The sequence below is a fragment of the Budorcas taxicolor genome, chromosome 4 (genome assembly GCF_023091745.1).
Source record: "Budorcas taxicolor isolate Tak-1 chromosome 4, Takin1.1, whole genome shotgun sequence".
NCBI lineage: Eukaryota > Metazoa > Chordata > Mammalia > Artiodactyla > Bovidae > Budorcas > Budorcas taxicolor.
The window spans coordinates 51,321,422-51,339,850 of NC_068913.1; positions in this window are offsets into that span (position 1 = coordinate 51,321,422).

An 18,429-nucleotide genomic window follows, 5' to 3' on the forward strand; every position below is an offset into this window, starting at 1 on the left:
GCACCAGATGCCTATTCTGGTCCTTTTATGTAACACATTTTTTTATTTGTGAAGAAACAGTTTAGGAACTTTAGTTTTCAGTAAGTTAGAATATTAAAATAATAACATCAGAAAGAACAATCTTAAAATGCTGATGCAATTTGAGTCCTGGAAAACTGATCATTAATTCACGAGAGTGATTTATTTACAGAAATGTGTGTTGTTAAATACGACACATTCACTTCAATGAACAATCACCAAACAATTAGGGACATGAAAGAAGTTTCCATTTTTCAAGAGATAGTACCTTCTAATGGTTAAGAAAATATTAATACACTGGAACCAGCCTCATCTGGGTTCAAAGCTGAGTCTGCCATTAGTGTGACCTACACAAGGTCCTTTAGGTCTATATGCCATTTTTACTCATCTGTAAAAATGGGCACCACAGTTCCTAGCTCGTAGGGTTATTACGAAGTTTAAGTGAGTTAGTGTAGTGCTTAGAACAGTATCTGACACAGAGAAAGCATCTGACACAAAAGAATTAGCTGTTGTTGATATTACTGGTGTAAAACACATTAATAGCTAAATCCATTAACCTCCTACACTGGTTGACTTAGCATTTTACTCTAACATCTAAAAGAAATTTAACCCAATCTTCATCCCGTCAAGGCTAAAATCAATGGACTACCTAAACAACTCCACTGGCAACTTGTAAGTGAGGCCCTAACATGCCACAATTCACAGAAATCTAACAGAGGTCAATATAGGCACCACAGGTCAATGCAGTGGAACAGGGGCCATTTGAAATCAAAGGGTGTGAACGCCTCATCCTTGGTTTCCACCCCCTTGTGATTAATTACAGCCGGACTGTCTCCACCCGCCAGCTGTATCCTAGCTCACAGGGCTGACCCCAACCGAGGACTACAACAGTCTAATGAAAACTGTGCTTCTAATTGTCCAGCGGGTGATCCTGGCTTGGCTAAGAAAGGCTCTTTTCACTCCCCTCCTTTCTGATTAACTAGATGGCTTTATAAATCCCCTTAATAAGTTCATTTGTGTAACCCAAGGCTTGCTGCCCTTCCTTCCTGCTGCTAAGAGGGCTCAGCTGCTTATCTTTGGATGTGACCCATCAAAAGAGAATTGCTGAATTTTTTTAATCTGCTAAATTGACAAGTACCACTGATCTCACATCTCCCCCAATTTAGTAATTGTTCAGTATCATAAAGGAAATCTACATGCAGGCAGCAAATTGCCAGACTGGTAGGAATCTTTTCTAGTTTATAAAAATGTCCTTAATGATTACCTCATAAACAGTGAATTTGATAACTAACAGGTCTGTGTGAGGTACCTAATATTCACAAAGATCTTGATCATTTCTAAATGGTTTCCATATGCATTTTCTCATTTAGCACTCCCAGCAACACGGTGAGGTAGTACTATTATTATTCTCATATTATAAGCAAAAAATCTGAGGCACAGAGAGGTGCAAGATACTGAACCTGTATCTTACACAAGATCACATGACCACTGAGTGTTAGAGATGGGCCTGATTTCAGGTCTTCTGCTATTAAATCGAATGGTATTTCCATCATGACAAGCGTGCTAATGATGCACTGGCTGTCTTTCAGCCCCACACTGTCCCGTTATACTTTTGTCCTGCTTGGTCTCTGCAAACTGTATTTCCATGCTCCTTGACCATGTCTTTCCATTGGGTTTTCCTTACTGGTGGTACTTGTGGGCAATACTGAAGCATAACAGAGACAGATGATGATTTCTTCTGATTCAGAATGAGGCAGCTGATGGCAGCTGCTGAAGTAGCAATAGGACCGGTACAATTCTGGACTCCAGCAGCGTCGGAAGGCCCAGGGCTTTCTTATGGGTTCCAACTCTGGTAGAGAGAACACTTCTTGAGTAGAACCAGTGTCAAGTGTCTCAACCCACCTGCAGCAGCAAAAGCAAGTTCATGGGCTCCAGCCCAGGCAGGTTAGCTACTTCTGACCTTAGGAGTCACCTCTTCTTGCTTTTTGCTCCTCCACCACCACCCCACCACCCCTGTCTCTCTCTCTTCCCGCTCCCTCTTTTTGGAGCTCCAGCCCTTCTAATACATTCCCTTGTTTACAATATCTAAAGTGGCTTCCTGTACTTTGCTCCTCTTATAAAAATATATCTGCTAGGTGGTGACACTTTGGGAGAGGGATAAAATACAGAAGACGTGGCCCCCACCATGAAGAAATATGCCATCTCTCTGGGTAACAGAACTAATATGTTTAAACCAAGAGTAAACAGGACAAAAGAGATACAGTCAAGGGTTCACACAAGTGCCATTAAGACCCTTTGTGCAATTGGAAAGCTCTTGGGTATTTCATCTTGAGCTTGATTTCTTGGGGCAAGGAGTAGAAGGTGTACTGGTGTTTTTCCTTCAGCTCGCAGTCAAGTCCGCTCTCAGCTAGTCCAGAAGCAGCCCCGCATCCAGCCCACCTTTCTGTTCTTCTGAATCACTTCCTCCTTTCTGTACTTCCTGCCCTGAAACCATCCCTGGTGCCAAGTGGTTTGCCCCATTCTTGTTCAGTTTCCTGTTCATTAACTCCTGGCTCATTAGAACATTAGCATCCCTGAAATCCACATTTGCATCATCATACAGAAGCAACGTTTTGTCTACAGCAAACAAGGGCCACAATCACTACCCATACACAGTTTGGGACAGAACTAGTCTTTACGACAGAGGTTGAGAGTGGAAGAAAAGTAATTCAGTGATGGCTAGACCTTCACAGTTTTCATCCTTTTTTAAATCTACTAATTTAATTTTTCTCACCCCTAAAATTGAAGAATTCTATATCAATTGGGACCGAGGTGTTCTTTTTTTCAATTGAAGTATAGTTAATTTATAACATTGTGTTAGTTTCAAGTATATAGTAAAGTGATTCAGTTTTATATATATAGATATATATAGTCATACATATATAGAGAGATATACATATTTTTTTTCAGCAGTCATGTACAGATGTGAGTGTTGGAACATAAAAAAGCCGAAGTGTTGGACCATTCTTAGCACCAAAGAATTGATGCTTTTGAATTGTGAGAAGACTTTTGAGAGTCCCTTGGACTGCAAGGAGATCAAACCAGTCAATTTGAAAGAAAATCAACCCTGAATATTCATTGGAAGGACTGATGATGAAGCTGAAGCTCTAATAGTTTGGCCACCTGATGCAAAGAGCTGATTCATCGAGGAGACCATGATGCTGGAAAAGATTGAAACCAAAAGGAGAAGAGGGCAGCAGAGGATGAGATGGTTGGATGGGATCATGAACTCAATGGACATGAACTCGAGCAAGCTCTGGGAGATAGTGAAGGACCGGGAAGCCTGGCGTGCTGCAGTCCATGGGGTCGCAAAGAGTCAGACACGGCTTAGTGACTGAACAACAACAAAAATATATACCTAAATATTTTTTCAGATTCTTTTTCATTATAGATTATTATAAAATATTGAGCAGAGTCCCCTGTTGTATACATTAGGTCCTTGTTGTTTACCTGTTTTCTATATAGTAGTGTGTATAGATTGATCCCAAATTCCCAATTTGAGACTGAGTTTAGTTTATCTTTAAAACAACTACTCTCTACTGAGGGCTTACTCTGTACCTGGTGAAAGTGAAAGTGAAAGTCGCTCAGTCATATCCAACTCTTTGTGACCCCATGGACTATATATAGTCCATGGAATTCTCCAGCCCAGAATACTGGAGTGGGTAGCCTTTCCCATCTCCAGGGAATCTTCCCAACCCAGGGAACAAACCCAGGTCTCCCACATTGCAGGTGGATTCTTTACCAGCTGAGCCACAAGGGAAGCTCTGTGAAGCCCTCCTAAACTGAATGTTTTCCCATTTTGCAAATGAGGAAAGTGAGGCCTACTGCCGTTAAGTTGCTTCTGCATTTTCCTTACTCGTTACTGATGAAGTCAGGACTCAGTGTCTGACTAGGTTATCTGACTCCTGAGTCTGTGCACTTGAAGATAACCTTAAATTGTCTGTTTCCATGGATGGAGAACGACACTGTGACAACCACCCTAGTGCTCTGTAGTCGGCATCATGCACCAGGGGCCAGCATCACAGGACAGAGCCTCTTCAGGGCTCAGAGGAGAGGCTCGCAGGTGGGGCTCCAGAGCAGCTCAGCTCTTCTCTGCCTTGTGCCCTGGAATTCTGCACACGACTTTGCTTGAACGGGGCTCCTCTAAGCCTGCTTGCTGAAGGAGTGCAGGGAACTAGCTTAGTCTTCATGGAGGTAGTTTGCAAGAAGTAACATTACTTCCACTTCACAGGGTTACTGGTAGAAATGAGCACTTCTGCCTGATGCTCTCTGGCACACTTCAAGGCCTTTAGAAGGAGGGTAAAAAAGCTGGACTGTGAAGAAGGCTGAGCGCCGAAGAATTGATGCTTTTGAACTGTGGTGTTGGAGAAGACTCTTGAGAGTCCCATGGACTGCAAGGAGATCCAACCAGTTCATTCTAAAGGAGATCAGCCCTGGGTGTTCTTTGGAAGGAATGATGCTAAAGTTGAAACTCCAGTACTTTGGCCACCTCATGCGAAGAGTTGACTCATTGGAAAAGACTCTGATTCTGGGAGGGATTTGGGGCAGGAGGAGGAGGGGACGACAGAGGATGAGATGGCTGGATGGCATCACTGACTTGATGGACATGAGTCTGAGTGAACTCTGAGAGTTGGTGATGGACAGGGAGGCCTGGCGTGCTGCGATTCATGGGGTTGCAAAGAGTCGGACACGACTGAGCGACTGAACTGAGCTGAAAAACAAGACAACGACTCAGGGAACCATGGGTTTTGAAACAATGGGCCTCCTTCTATCCCTGTAACCAATGGGTTAGGCTGGGCCAGCCACAAACATTTTAAGTAAAGACCCTTGGTCCTCAAAATATTTTATCCCTATAACCAATGGATGAGCTTGGCCCTCTGTAAAACCTTAAGGCTGGGAAAGTTTCTCTCTTATACCTTCAGTTGTGTCCCTTTTCTGACAAAGGCACTAACTTTTCTGTCTCCCCTCAGGTATTTGGTATCCTGGTATCTTTCCCACTCATCATGTGTCTGATATTTGACTGAAACAGTAGCAGCTCAGTAAATACAGCAGTGAGTTAAGGAAACCAAACTCTAGCAGGAGAAATTTAGGTATTAGCCGGTAGGCTGGGAAATGTTTTCAAGAGAGAAGGGGATTATGGGAGACTCGCTGCATCCTGAAACCACTCCATCAATACTGCATCTAGGGTAGGCCCTCAGGGTGATGAAGATTTTTTACTATATTGACAGGAAACACACTGGCTTCAACATCTGTACCACAAAACCCAGAACCAGCAATTGGGAGACAGTTAGGAACACTGATCTGATTCTTACAGTGGTTTTACAACTAGCAAATTAAATGAATTATTGAAAAAAAAAAACACCTGTAAAAATAAACAATGATAATCCCTCTCCCCAAGCAATCTGTTTCCCTCTACCATTAGAGGAACTGCTGTGACTTTGGCATGACTCTTATTATTATTTATATCTCAAGCAATGCTTTATTTTAATCTAAAAGAGAAGACTAGGCAAAAGAACTGAATTTCTTTGAGCACAAGGGTCTTTACTTAAAATATATGTGGCTGGGCTAGTGAAGAGCCTCCTCTGTGTCCCTGCCAGGCATTAGTCACAAGCCAAATAAATGCCCAATCAGTTTTTGTAAACTTATGATTCGCTTTCATCCCAACAAAGCCCATGTTTGTCACTAGGATTCCTGCTTCTCCGGCTGCTGGTTAAAGATCAGTGACATACTTCAAAGATTTGGGGAACAGCTTCTATTCTTTGCAAAGAACATTTGTCCTCTCAAAAACAAATGCTAGATTTGTTCATGTGTTCCAAAAAATGAGAGGAACATTTCTTTTGATTGTTTTCCAACTCCTCCCCCGCATTTAACAATGGAAAGCCACAATACCCTCAGGTCGCGTGAGCAGAGAACGTGAGTCAAGTTCTAAACCATGACATGGAGGAATTCTGGGAGATTGGAAAAGGGAAGTGAGATTTATTCAGCTAAAGACATAATTGGACAAAGGGCTGATCTTCAAATGTTTATAAGTCTACATTCATGAATTCATTCACTGAGCAAATTAAGTACCTACTACATGCCTGGCAGTATTTCGGTGCAGTGGCACTAGTGGTAAAGAACCTGCCTGGCAATGTAGGGGGCAGAGGAGATGCAGGTTCGAGCCTGAGGCGGGCACAGACACCCACGCCAGCACTCTCGTCTAGAGAATCTCATGGATGGAGGAACCTGGCAGGCTACAGTACAGGGTGTTGTAAAGAGTAGGGCAATAGGGAGTGATATATATAAATATATATATACACATATATTATATATATAATATATAGATATTATTTTTCAGATTCTTTTCCTTTATTTAGCCTACCAGGCTTCTCTGTCCATGGAATTCTCCAGGCAAAAATACTCCAGAGTAGGTTGCCATTCCTTTCTTTAGGGGATCTTCCTGACTCAGGCTTGAACCTGGGTTTCCCACATTGCAGACACATTCTTTACTGTCTGAGCCACCAGGGAAGCCTCTGTCTTTTATTATAAAATATTAAGTATAGTTTCCTGCGCTATATTCTAGGTCCTTGATAGGCAATGGCACCCCACTCCAGCACTCTTGCCTGGAAAATCCCATGGATGGAGGAGCCTGGTGGGCCGCAGTCCATGGGGTCGCTAAGAGTCGGACACGACTGAGCGACTTCACTTTCACTTTTCACTTTCATGCATTGGAGAAGAAAAGGGCAACCCACTCCAGTGTTCTTGCCTGGAGAATCCCAGGGACGGGGGAGCCTCATGGGCTGCCATCTATAGGGTCGCACAGAGTCTGACAAAACTGAAGCGACTTAGCAGCAGCAGCAGTGTGTATATATCCACACTATCCACAGGACTGGAAAAAGTCTGTTTTCATTCCAATCCCAAAGAAAGGCAATCCCAGACTACTGCACAATTGAACTCATCTGGCATGCTAGCAAAGTAATGCTCAAAATTCTCCACGCCAGGTTTCAATAGTATGTGCACTGAGAACTTCCAGATGTTCAAGCTGGATTTAGAAAAGGCAGATGAACCAGAGATCAAATTACCAACATCCACTGGATCATCAAAAAAGGAAGAGAGTTCCAGAAAAACACTTCTGATTTATTGACTATGCCAAAGTCTTTGACTGTGTGGATCACAACAAACTGTGAAAAATTCTTAAAGAGATGGGAATACCAGACCACCTGACCTGCCTCCTGAGAAACTGTATATGGGTCAAGAAGCAACAGTTAGAACTGGACATGGAACAAAAGACTGGTTCCAAATCCGGAAAGGAGTATGTCAAGGCTGTATATTCTTACCCAGCTTATTTAAGTTATATGCAGAGTACATCATGAGAGATGCTGGACTGGATGAAGCACAAGCTGGAATCAAGATTGCCAAGAGAAATAGCAATAACCTCAGATATGTGGATGACACCACCCTTATGGCAGAAAGTGAAGAACTAAAGAGCCTCTTGATGAAAGTGAAAGAGGAGAGTCAAAAAGCTGACTTAAAACTCAACATTCAGAAAACTAAGATCATGGCCTCTGGTCCCATCACTCCATGGCAAATAGCTGCGGAAACAATGGAAACAGTGATAGACTTTTATTTTTCCGGGCTTCAAAATCACTGCAGATGGACTGCAGTCATGAAATTAAAAAACACTTGCTCCTTGGAAGAAAAGCTATGACCAACCTAGACAGCATATTAAAAAGCAGAGACATTACTTTGCCAACAAATGTCCATCTAGTCAAAACTATAGTTTTTCCAATAGTCATGCATGGATGTGAGAGTTGGACTATAAACAAAACTGAGCACTGAAGAATTGATGCTTTTGAACTGCAGTGTTGGAGAAGACTCTTGAGAGTCCCTTGGACTGTACGGAGATCCAACCAGTCAGTCCTAAAGGAAATCAGTCCTGAACATTCACTGGAAGGACTGATGCTGAAACTGAAACTCCAGTATTTTGGCCACCTGATGGGAAGAACTGACTCATTGGAAAAGACCCTGATGCTGGGAAAGATTGAAGGCAGGAAGAGAAGGGGACGACAGATCAGATGGATGGCATCACTGACTCTATGGACATGAGTTTGAGTAAGCTCTGGCAGTTGGTGATGGACAGGGAAGCCTGGCATGCTGCAGTCCATGGGGTCTTAAAGAGTTGGACACGACTGAACTGAACTGAACTGAACTGAACTGAACTGAGTCTGTATATGCTGCTGCTGCTACTGCTAAGTCGCTTCAGTCGTGTCTGACTCTGTGTGACCCCATAGATGACAGCCCACCAGGCTCTGCCGTCCCTGGGGTCCTCCAGGCAAGAACACTGGAGTGGGTTGCCATTTCCTTCTCCAATGCATGAAAATGAAAAGTGAAAGTGAGGTCGCTCAGTCGTGTCCAACTCTTCGCGACCCCATGGACTGTAGCTTACCAGGCTTTTCCGTCCATGGGATTTTCCAGGCAAGAGTACTGGAGTGGGATGCCATCGTCTTCTCCGTGTGTATATATCAGTCCTAAACTCGCCATACTTTATTACTAATTTAAACAAAAGTTTGTGTATTTATCATGACCATTCTGTAAAAGTTATCACTGAGATAACTACAATCTAAGTGGGTGAGGTTTACGAGTGGGTAGTTTTACTGGATGTTGATTGCAGGATTAGTGAGACAAGATCTCTCTGGCCAAAAAAACGATAACCTCCTTATACAAGGAATTCTACTACAATAATCTAATGATAAGGTTTAACTGTTCCTTCTTTCAGATTTTCAAGCTATTTTCCAAGTCCTTCTATTGAAATTCAAACACAGGGTTAGGATGGGAAGGGAGCAGGGAAAAGAGAGGAAGTCACATCTAAAGCAGTGGCAGGTCATCTCTGAGAAGCAGTAGAGCTGGGTGCCTTCATAATCCTCTGTGAGTAAAATATGGCTTTTTGGGTTCCTGTGGAAGAGCTCTGGGAGGGAAGAGGCTGGATCAGGGGTGGCGATGACAAGGTACAGACAACAAGCCTTCGTATGACTATTTCTGTTAATGTTGACAAATGTCATACCTGCGAGGAAACCACACTGACACTAAAGTTGCAAGAACTTCTTTTTAAATATAAGCAGCCTCACAGAAGACAGTAACACCACCTTGAAGCAGGCAAGCACCCTTAACATATTAGACTGTTCAGCCTAGAATGTAGCCCCCACATATTCTACCCAACACGCATGAACATGGGATGGATATTTAGCACAGTAGGTGCAGTGTAACAACCTTGATAGCCTTTAGATTTATTATTTGATAGAATGGGCAGCAGGGTAATAGCTTTGACCTCCCTATGAGGCCTTGTCTTGTACACAAAGCACAGTGACCAGAACGCCCAAGGCCAAGGGCGTCCCTTCTTAACTAATCAAGTGTGCTGGTGGGTACCTCTTTTGTCTAAGCAGAAGGGTGGTGGTGAAGCACACAGACTCTGGAATTAAACTCAACTGGTTTTTGAATCCCTATTCTACCATTTAACTAGCTGTGTGTCCATGGGTGATGAAGATAATACCAGGTCACTGAGAGGATGATAACAGATAAAACATGTAAAGTGCTTAGAACATGTCTAGCACTGAGTAAGCTTCATAAAGGTGACTATTATTAATAGTAGGACATAATGGTTTTTAGAACAGGTATCAATGTGCTGTGCTGTGCCTAGTCACTCAATCGAATCCAACTCTTTGCAACCCCATGGACTATACCTCACCAGGCTTCTCTGTCCATGGGATTCTCCAGGCAAGAATACTGGAGTGGGTTGTCATGCCCTCCTCCAGGGAATCTTCCCAACCCAGCTCTCCTGCAATGCAGGTGGACTTTTTACCATCTGAGTGGCCAGGGAAGCCCAAAAACACCAGACTGGGTAGCCTATCCCTTCTCCAGGGGAACTTCCCAACCCAGGAATCAAACCAGTGTCTCCTGCACTGCAGGCAGCTGAGCTACTAGGGAAGCCCTTAGGTCTCACTGGGAATATTGAATTCTACTGCTAAGATATTACTGTCTACATACAAATTTAACCCTTTCCAAAACATTTTTTATAAGCATGAACAGGAAAAAAAGAAATGAAGGAGGGGAGGAAGGAAGAAACGATATAAAAAATTCTGCTGAGGGCATATTTTGATTATTCTCAGTTGTTTTTATAACACTATGTTAATTTTACCTGATTAAATATTGAAGAAGGGCCATCACCATTGGGAAGACATTAAAATATATTATATGAAATTAAACTAATTTGTCTTTATGGAATACAAGCAAAGAGGATCCCAGATGCTATTTTTATAATAAACATCTATTTTACATAAAGGCCCTCATGTCATACATATATGCCAATAAAACCCAGAAATAAAGAACAAATACAGCCTTGGGTAAGATGAGACCTTTGGAGAGAATGGCTTGGTTCCATGTTGTGCTAAACAAGCAGCAGAGCAGTGCTGAAACAGGACATGGTGAAAGGAGCAGTTCAGAGAACCACAAGTGTCTTCCTGGTTGAGGCATGCAGGCCAGGCCAAGTTAATAATAAAGGGACCAGGCGAAATTTTGCATCAGATCTAGTTTTACAACCTAGAATTTCTTCATTTTCTAATTTATTGTAAGTTTGATATTATGGTGCTGATTTCGTGGCACTGAATGGTTTTATGAACCAACAGTAGCTCAGTTATGAAAAAGAATGTTCTTAAATTCACTTACTTTTGAGCAAAATGTAATACTATTAACTCTGTAACAGAAAATCTTTTTAAAAAGTAAATTTTGTTTTACTTTACACTGTAATCAGGAAACAAAATTTTACCTATATTGAATGCCTATTTCTATAGAATAAGGTTTCAAAGAGTCATAAATTCTCATTAAAAATAATTACTGAGATGAAATAATGCCATTTGCAAGCAACGTGAATGGACCTAGAGATTATCATGCTAAGTGAAGTCTGTCATACAGAGAAAGACAAATACTATATGGTATCCCTTATATGTGGAATCTAAAATATGACACAAAGGAACTTGTCTATGAAACAGAAAGAGACTCATGGACACAGAAAACACCCTTGTGGCTGCCAAGGGGGAGGAGAGAGAGGGGGGAACAGATTTGGAGTTTGGGGTTAGCAGATTCAGACTATTAAACATAGAATGGATAAGCAACAAGGTCCTACTGTTGTTTATTCATATAAACTTATATGAATATGTTTATATGCATAGCATATATAGAGTTTATAAATACAGCACAGGGAACTATATTTGGTATACTGTGATAAACCATATGGAAAAGAATATGAAAAATAATGTATTATATATGTATAACTGAATCACTTTGCTGTATAGCAGATATTAACACATCACTGTAAATCAACTACACTTCAATAAAATAAAATTTTAAAACATAATCTTTATAAGAAGAAAATTGCATAATGCTCCCTATATTCTATAAAGGTAAACACATAATTACAACGAAGAAGTATACAAGGCATAGCTATGTAATGCCAAGAAAAGAAAGGATAATTTTGATAAGAAAATTAATTTAAATTGTAAATGAACTATCTAACATCATTGGCAGAGAATTCTATATAATTTGTACAATTCAAAAAGAGTGCTATTGTATATCCTAACAAACATTTCCTATTCCTTTTATCAGGAAGAAAATTACTGACAGATGATAAAGGTAATTTCATTGCAGATGCCAAAGGATATTATATGCCAGCTAGATTCAAAACAATGCAAGATAAGGGGAAAAAAAGGGGGGGTTTTCTTTCCACAGACAACACTTAGAGAAATTAAATTAAGTGTTGGATAGTTATCCAGAAAATTGATTCCATGGCCCACATGTATGACCAATATGACTTCCAAGACAAGGAACAAGAGAAAAACTGGTAACAGGCACCTGAGGGGTCGTTAGCAACGGAAGGCTGGACTGGCTGAGCTACAGAAGGAAGCAAGGGTGACTCCAGGGCATGAACATGTGACCACTTAGCATTTATCCCATGTTTTGGGATAAATGAAAAGAGTACTAAGTCAGGTTTGGGATTTTTTTTCTGCTTAAACTATACATAAGAAGTAGAAAGGAAATTAGATAATTTTTCCATTTTTTAAAAACTACAATTCTTTTTGATTGACTGAATAGAAGATGGATGGAGAGTGGGATGAATTTTGATTAAGAAACACCTAGGAGCTCAAAAGAAAAATGTATGAATATATATTATGATTTGGGCATTTAAAATTATGTTTTAGGGCATTAATTATGCCAGAATGTGTCCATAAGTACACATGAATTCCCTCTGTAGCCAATGTATCACATTAGGACAGTATTTCTGAGACTTGTGATTCATCTTAACACATGCCCCAGGGTTAAGTTGCCTTTCATCTAGAAATCAGAAAGAATTATTAAAATGGAAATATTTCATGTAAATACCACCTCAATCATTTGGCATATGTCTAAGTGGTCACCCTTTACAAACAGTGACCACAAGACAAGACAAAACAGAACAAAACAAAGAAGCATCATGAACATAACAACAATGGGAACAAAACCAAGGAACTCTTTCCCCTGACACTGGACTCAAATCTGTACGCTCAGTAATAATGACATACTATCCCACGTTACTGCTTCAGAGCTGTTTCCAGTGGGCCTGGGGAATGCTATGCACAGTTTTCCTTCATTTTTGCCCTTGGCGAAATTTTCTTTGTCCAGATCAGTCTTTGAGGAAGTCATTTCAGTCTGAGTTGTGTACATTCTAGGTCTGTGGGTTAATAAGAGTTTTTGACCTTTTGGTTTCTATGGCCAGTTCATCTCTTGGTAGTGATTAATGGTGTTAATTCTCCTCACATGTGGCCCATGGGCAACTACCCATGTTCTTTCTTCAAAAAAAACAGTGTACTCATTCTGAGGACAGCCTGGGAAGATCAGGTGCTGCCAGCCCTCTGAGGCCCAGGGCTGTGCCTCACCTAGGGCAGAGAAGGCTCAGTTAAGACTGTCTTCATGGAATCTTGGGACAAAAACTCCACTACATTTAATCCAAACCATGAAAGGCAAGGGGCTGCCATTCTGCAGCATCTACTATCTTCTACTCACCAGCCCAGAGCCTCTCTCTTCATTTGGGGATCACAGTTCTTATGCATCTACCAAAGAGACTTTCCTAATGGCTTTCCTCACCTTCAATTCACTTTCATTAAACTTTCCTAAAGTTCCGATGCCAAATTAAGCTTCTTGAAACAATGGTGGTCACACCACTTCTCACTCATGAACTTAATGGATTCATAACTGAACCTAATTCAAACTCAGTACAGTATATTTACCATCAGACATAGTTCAGATGCAATATAATCACAATGGAATCATCTATCTTCCTCTCAAAAGCATCTCATCTGTATTTTCTATTCTGGTCAGTAGCACCGCCATCACCCAGTCACTAAAGCCAGAGGTCAGGACTTGCTTTTCCTCATTTCTTTATTCCTTTGTTGGGCAGGTCCACTCAAATATACCATAATCTGTCTCCTCTGCTAGGACCTTGGGTCAGGCTCTCTAGCTTCTTCTCACTTCTCACCTCTTACTAGTTTCCAGCTTTCAACATCACCTGTCTATTCTACATACAGTTGACCGGGTACTTATTGTAAAGTGAAGTTGCTCAGTTATGTCTGACTCTTTGAGACCCCATGGACTGTAATCTACCAGGCTCCTCTGTCCATGGGATTTTCCAGGCATGAGTACTGGAGTGGGCTGCCATTTCCTTCTCCAGGGGATCTTCCAGACCCAGCGATTGAACCTGGGTCTCCCGCATTGCAGGCAGACGCTTTACCATCTGAGCTACCAGGGAAGCCACATATTGTAAACTAAGGTCTAAACATGTGACTCCCTTACTCCAAATCCTTAAGTGGAATCCCACAACCTACCCCAAACTCCTGGCTCCCACCGGCCTTCAAGGCACCTCCAACTTCTTCACCTTCAACCAAACCAAGCATTCCAAATGTACCCACTACCAGGCTTCTAGTGGTATCTACTCTCCTTGGAATGTCCTTCTCCACATCTGCCTAGAAGACATCTATTCAACTTTGATGTTCCTTTCAAGGAGTTTCCTGATGCCATCATGCAGAGTTGTCACATTTGCCTTTACATCACCATATACCTTTATATGTACATAAACACTCATGTAAAGATATATATGTGTATATGTATATCTTATTTTTACCCTTTTGGGACTAATTATACTATATTACAATAATTGTGCTATATACCTATCATGTATAGTATAGCTTGCCTGCTACTCTGAGTATGTCTGAAACACAGCAGCTCACGGATAAATGAATAAATGTTTATCCACTCATTAAAAAAAAAAAAGGGACAAATAGCTCTCCAAAGCCACTTTCAACCACATCTTAGGTCTACTTTCTGCATTAAATTGGTTAACTTATTTTGTCCTTTGGCTGTACAAATGCCATGCTTATCTCCCTTCCCCCTCAAGACTGCCATTTCCCCCACTATAATGTCTACCATTTTCAATTTAGTGTTTCCGAACTAGTTTCAGAATCATTCTTCCTTCAATAATCAGTTCAAGTTCAAAGCAGCCATAAACCTTAGTCAGCCTCTCAGTATGTAAAGGTCACCACTCCTTTGAACTCCCAGGACACTTTCAGCCTATTTCACACATTTAACAGCCTATTTCACACATTTCAAACACATTTAATGCTACTCCATGCTTTTTTACACATGCATACCTAGTACATACATGTGTACGCAAGTGGTTGATTTATACGTATGTCACTAAAGAGTATGAGCCGGGGAAGGGTCAGAGTCATATCTTACAATCAGTCAGTTCAGTTGCTCAGTCATCTCTGACTCTTTGTGACAATACAGACTACATTTTCAGGACTCACAACTCCCTATACATAAGAAACGATCAATAATCTTTAATAATAAAGATGGTTATCCTACAGGCACTTAACATAGGTCTCATATGTTAGTATTTCATTTGTAGTAATGAAACCCAAATAACTTCAGAATAAACTTTAATTTACTGGTGAAATATTGGTGAAATTCTAGGTTCAAGTATGGGCAGCAGTCTCATGAGTCATTCAGTGCTGATTCCACACTACTTGTGCAAAGTTGTGTTTGACTATCAGTTGAGGGAAATCTGTTGTATAAAAGAGTTTTCCCATTGCTTCCCCTTTATATCTTTCCATGTTTCTTCTGTGTGTATTGAATCAACTCATTTACATTTCAATAATAAAAATAATTTGGACAGAATCAGCAAGTCCACTGTAAGACAGACAGTTGAAATCTACTTCCTCACTGAACTTCGGGGTTGTTCTATAGGTGAAAAACCCTAGTGTCCAAAGGTTTTTTCTTTGTTTGTTTTTCAGAAAAGTGAAAATTTTATTTCATGTATTTGCCATAAAGCTGCTCTGGGTAGCCAACAACTATCAGCAACACATGGAGAGACCCAGAGAGAAAGTCTGGGGTGAAGTTCTCTCTAGGGATGACCTCTGGTTTTGGTATATAACAAGAAGTCATTCAACTCTACAAATATTTACAGAGCATGAACTCAGTACCGAGGATGGTGCCAGAGGCTAAGATGTGTTTATTTTTTCCTACTCTTCTAGGTAAGAAAGCTTCCTATTATTTTGCACAATAAATCAATTTGAAGACCTTTTTTTATAATAAAGAAAGCATATCTATAGTTGAATTCTCTCCAAGAGGGAAATATTACATAATGAAGAAATACAGGACACTTAGAACTTAGACCAATACGTTTTCCAGGTCATTTGAAGAATCTGATTATGGTAGTTCTGTCAAATTTGTCAAATTCTTTCTATTTCTCAGATTTATTTGCCCCAGGGAACAAAACCAGTTAAGAAACTACATTAATGCCATGTTCTCTATGCTTACTGACAAAAAAATAAATAAGAATTTGCAGGATCCGTTTTCTCTGTGCCCCCTCCCCATGTGGATTGTTCTCTGCCTTCCACCCTCTCCTTTCATAACCTGTTCCTATGGTGTTTTCTTCACTGGGCTAACAGCTTCTGTCAGCAAGGCTTTTATTCAGTACAGTATCAAAAGCTTTGCAGAAAAACGGATTAATCATGTTCGCCGCTTCTCTTTGTTTACCCCTTCAATTCTTGCAGAATTTAAGCTAACCAGGAAAATGCATGTCTAATCACAAATGTGAACTCTCTCTTAGGAAGTTATTTTGGTGCCTTTCTCTTTTAAACATATTATATCATTAGAGATTCTCTGAAAATCAAATGAGTTTCCCCAAATATGTCTTCCATATCAAATACGCATTACAATGATTTAAATGCATATTTCTGTGTACCTCAAGTTCCAAGGGAGTAGCTTATGTGTGCCTGCCAAGAAAATAATTCAATATTTTACTTTTTTTGCCCATAAGTATTCCTTGTGAGGCACACATAACACCAAGTATTTTTAAGTAATTGTAAATCGGGGGTTTAGATATCATTCATCAAATAACAGAAGTCATGTATTCTATGAACATTCCAAAGTAGATCTTTCAATGGTCTTGTCACTGCTAAATCTTCTACATGGAATTAAGGAATCTTCACTGAAGTCCTGTTCTTGAAAATATAAGAATGTCATTCTTCACCCTTAATTTCATGCCAGATGTTAAATAGGATTTTGGTGATTCCACTATCTCTTTATATAATAGTTACATACATGAATTCTCTAATATATTAAAGTTCCTTCTTATTCAGAGTGAACTTTTCACTTTTTTAAGAAAAAAATTCTTTTTTCTGAATAGCCTTGTTGGTATACTGTTAAAATGTTATAGTTGGAGCTTCAAGACAGAGGGGCAACACCATCAAACCACCACCACTGAATCACTTCTCTTAGGTTCAGACCTTTCCTTGCTAGTTTTGAACATGGCTTTCTCATCATTTTTGCCATCTTCCTGAAGATTCTGGAGTCAGGGAAGTTTTAGAAGTGGCAACAGAATTTTTATGACTCACGTAACAAGTACAAGATAGTAAACAAATAAAAACTCTCAAAAATGTATCTCTATCAAACCATCAGCCAAGCAAAACCCCATCAAGATGAGCCTTTTTGGAAACAAGCTATGAAAAAAATTATGTGGTTTAATGGGAATTCATAATACTGAGAGAAATGTCACAACCCTGAATGAAGCCAAGTGGAAATGGAATTACCCTGGCTGGGTTGATGGGAATCCCTGCCTCTGGGAAGAGTAGATTTCCAACCGAGATGCCAAGTTCACCAAATGTCTAATGGGTAGTCTATCTGCATAGCTCTTCCTGTATTATTCAAGTGAAAGCTGCACTCCCTAAGTATTTTCTGCTTTTTTTTTTTCTTTACAAAAACGTTGAGAAGAACAAAACTCAAAGTCAGGACAGGATCACCCACAAGATGGATGGTATCCAGGGTTTACACTTAGCTGGACAGCTAGTCTTTCTATAAATTTCATGGGTTATAGAATCCCTGCTAGATTTAACATACAACACATCTGCCAGAGAATATTCCTGCAAAAAAAAAATCTGCTAGATATGTGGTTTTATTTACAAAGGTGCGGGTGTGAACCACATCCCCGGAAGACCCATGTGCAAATGAGCCCATGTGGGCAACGAAGAACCAGGGACCAGGCACATCCCGTGTGCCTCAGGTGCATTCTCAGCTTCAGGAGGCATTGCACGAACACATTAATCAACACATTCAAGGAATGCATTAATCAACAGAGCCACGTCAGCTGGCATGCCCCATTGTTTAACTGTGCTTGCTAACGAACGCACAGCAGCTATATCAATGTGAATTTCCACCATGCTGCAAGAAACAAAACCCTTTTCAGGACTGGCCCCATGCACCATATCCTACTTGATTCGTTCAATAGAAATCGTTCTCTCCTGGATGCATACTAGTTTATGGACTCGCTTTCTGCAACAGTCAACCATAAACAAAGGCGCTTTACAGACCAGCTAAGTTTGACAAAAGCTATAGAAATGCCTTCTGCAGATATGAAAACTTGAATCCTTCCAAGAGCTTTTCTTTTTTTCCGTTGCCTTAAAAAATGAATTGCTGTTGTGAAAGGCAAAATAAACCACAACAAAGCAAAGCAAAAAAAAAAAAAAAAGTCCCAGCATCTATTTGTGTCTGCACTCAGATGTGACGGCAGCATACTGCATCCACAGCAGGGGCGTGAGCCTGGCCTCCTGCTCCACACTGGGCTTCATTTTCCTCCTGGGTGGTTCCCTAGATAACCCTCTGTCAGGATCTGACTCCCTCCAGAAGCAGCCAGGGATGAAATGTCCAGATGCTGGGAAGAAGGGATATGATAAAAACACCCTCAGAATCTGGGCACACAAGCCTACTTTTGTTCAGAGTTCTGTGCACCTGAGCATTGAAGGCTTTCCACTA